Raw genomic sequence first — 3,262 nt, 5'->3', positions numbered from 1 at the left:
CAGCCTCCCACCCCCGTCCCACGCAGTGCAGGACACACTGACAGAGAGAGAAAAAGGACAGGCAACAGGAAAAAAGGTACTAAGAAACAAAGAAAGGGTCAGACGAAGAAGGGGGTGGTTAGGGTTGGAATCCCAACACAAACCAGCAAGGGGCTAGAGGACAGAGAGAGAGGAAGACAAGAACGGGCCGGGAAGCAGGACAGAGAAGGAGAGAAAGGCAAAAAGGGAGAGCCGGCTGGACAGGGATGTACACTAAGAAAAGACCAGACAGGCAGCAGGATAGAGAAAGAGAAAAACCGGGGACAGGAAGCAGGACAGAGGAACAGTGAGAGGAAACAAGGGCCAGGGAGCAGGACAGCGGTGGCAAAAGAGGCACTGGGGCAGTAGGATAGAAAAAGAAGGAAGGAAAGGTCAGAAGAAGAACGGGAAATAACAGCAAATGGAGAGAAGGACAAGGAGCAGGACAAATTGTCAGAGAAAGACAGGGACAGGGAGCGAGACAAGGTGATAATGAGAGAGAAAAAGGGGACAGGGAGGTAGGATAAAGTGAAAGACAGGCAAAAATAACAGACAGGGGAGCAGAACAGACACGCAGGGGGAAAAGCCTCGGCTGGGCAGCAAAGAAGAAGAAGGGAAAAAAAAGCACTGGGCTGAGGGACAGAGAGGGAGGAATTAAAAAACAGACACAGGGAACAGGAAAAAATAACAGAGAGAGGAAAGGGACAGAGAGCAGGACAGCATTGGGGGGCGGGAAACCTCAAACGAAGCGCGGGGATAGGGGGTCCCTGTTGGGCTCCATTCGCAATCCTGCTCTGAAAATGCGAACGTCTGCAGATAGCTGGCAGGCGGAAAGAGCTAGCCTGGAAAGCTGTTGCTCAGCCTCATCTGCCCATGGCACTGCTCGCACCGAGGCACAAAGACCGGGGCTGCTTGCTTGTCTTGCCACCTCAAACTTCCAACGTATCTTAGGTGGTCCGTGCCGGGCGCCTCCGGCAGCCCTGCTCCCAAAATGCGAACGTCTGCAGATAGCTGGCAGGCAGAAAGAGCTAGCCTGGAAAGCTGTTGCTCAGCCTCATCTGCCCATGGCACTGCTCCTGTGCGTCATTGGTGCCCAGCACCAAAATGCATGTGGGTGTCTTAGAGCTCATACGAGACGTCGCTTCCTAGACAAGAATCCTCCACTGCACACTATATGCAAGAATAGGACAGAGAAAAGGCTAGAATATGATGAGTGGAAGGAGAACACAGGGATCGAGATAGAACTTGAATTAGAGGAATAAAGAAGGCAGAAAAGAAAGATAAATACAGGGAAGAAGCGAGAAGAAAAGAGACTTTCTGGCCCCTACTCGCATCTCACCGGCCTCCCACCCCTTCCCGGCCTCCTTTATTTCCTAACCTTTACTCTCGCCCATTGCCTCCCAACCCTCTGCAGACTCCCACCCCTTCCTGTCCTTCTTTTTCTTCCTGGCCTCTACTCTGGCCCATTGCCTCCCACCCCTCTGCAGCCTCCCACCCCTTCCCGGCCTCCTTTTTTTCCTGGCCTCTACTCTCGCCCCTGGCCTCCCACCCCTCTGCAGCCTCCCACCCCTTTCCGGCCTCCTTTTTTTTCTGGCCTCTACTGTCGCACTTGGCCTCCCACCTCTCTGCAGCCTCCCACCCCTTCCCGGCCTCCTTTTTTTCCTGGCCTCTACTCTTGCCCCCGGCCTCCCACCCCTCTGCAGCCTCCCACCCCTTCCCGGCCTCTTTTTTCTTCCAGGCCTCTACTCTTGCCCCCGGCCTCCCTCCCCTCTGCAGCCTCCCACCCCTTCCCGGCCTCCTTTTTTTTCTGGCCTCTACTCTCGCCCCTGGCCTCCCACCCCTCTGCAGCCTCCCCCCCTTTTCCGGCCTCCTTTTTTTCCTGGCCTCTACTCTTACCCCCGGCCTCCCACCCCTCTGCAGCCTCCCACCCCTTTCCGGCCTCCTTTTTTTCTGGCCTCTACTGTCGCCCCTGGCCTCCCACCTCTCTGCAGCCTCCCACCCCTTCCCGGCCTCTTTTTTCTTCCTGGCCTCTACTCTTGCCCCCGGCCTCCCACCCCTCTGCAGCCTCCCACCCCTTCCTGGCACCTTTTTTCTTCCTGGCCTCTACTCTCACCCATTGCCTCCCTCCCCTCTGCAGCCTCCCACCCCTTCCCGGCCTCCTTTTTTTCCTGGCCTCTACTCTCGCCCCCGGCCTCCCACCACTCTGCAGCCTCCCACCCCTTCTCTACCTCCTTTTTCTTCCTGGCCTCTACTCTCGCCCATTGCCTCCCACCCCTCTGCAGCCTCCCACCCCTTCCCGGCCTCCTTTTTTTGCTGACCTCTACTCTTGACTCTGGCCTCCCTCCCCTCTGCAGCCTCCCACCCCTTCCCGGCCTCCTTTTACTGCTGGCCTCTACTCCCCCCTCCTTGGCCACACCTCCAGCCTCCCACCCCTCGTCAGCCCCCACCTCTCATTTTTCTGGCCTCTACTTCATTCAGCTTCCAACCCCTCTGCAACCTCCTACCTCTTTCCAGCCTGAATCCCCCCCCATCAGCTTCCCACCGTTTTTCAGCCTCCCACCCCCGTCCCACGCAGTGCAGGACACACTGACAGAGAGAGAAAAAGGACAGGCAACAGGAAAAAAGGTACTAAGAAACAAAGAAAGGGTCAGACGAAGAAGGGGGTGGTTAGGGTTGGAATCCCAACACAAACCAGCAAGGGGCTAGAGGACAGAGAGAGAGGAAGACAAGAACGGGCCGGGAAGCAGGACAGAGAAGGAGAGAAAGGCAAAAAGGGAGAGCCGGCTGGACAGGGATGTACACTAAGAAAAGACCAGACAGGCAGCAGGATAGAGAAAGAGAAAAACCGGGGACAGGAAGCAGGACAGAGGAACAGTGAGAGGAAACAAGGGCCAGGGAGCAGGACAGCGGTGGCAAAAGAGGCACTGGGGCAGTAGGATAGAAAAAGAAGGAAGGAAAGGTCAGAAGAAGAACGGGAAATAACAGCAAATGGAGAGAAGGACAAGGAGCAGGACAAATTGTCAGAGAAAGACAGGGACAGGGAGCGAGACAAGGTGATAATGAGAGAGAAAAAGGGGACAGGGAGGTAGGATAAAGTGAAAGACAGGCAAAAATAACAGACAGGGGAGCAGAACAGACACGCAGGGGGAAAAGCCTCGGCTGGGCAGCAAAGAAGAAGAAGGGAAAAAAAAGCACTGGGCTGAGGGACAGAGAGGGAGGAATTAAAAAACAGACACAGGGAACA

The sequence above is a fragment of the Opisthocomus hoazin genome, chromosome 31, assembly GCF_030867145.1.
Source record: "Opisthocomus hoazin isolate bOpiHoa1 chromosome 31, bOpiHoa1.hap1, whole genome shotgun sequence".
NCBI classification, from domain to species: Eukaryota; Metazoa; Chordata; class Aves; order Opisthocomiformes; family Opisthocomidae; genus Opisthocomus; species Opisthocomus hoazin.
Note: the sequence above shows the minus strand (reverse complement) of the source record.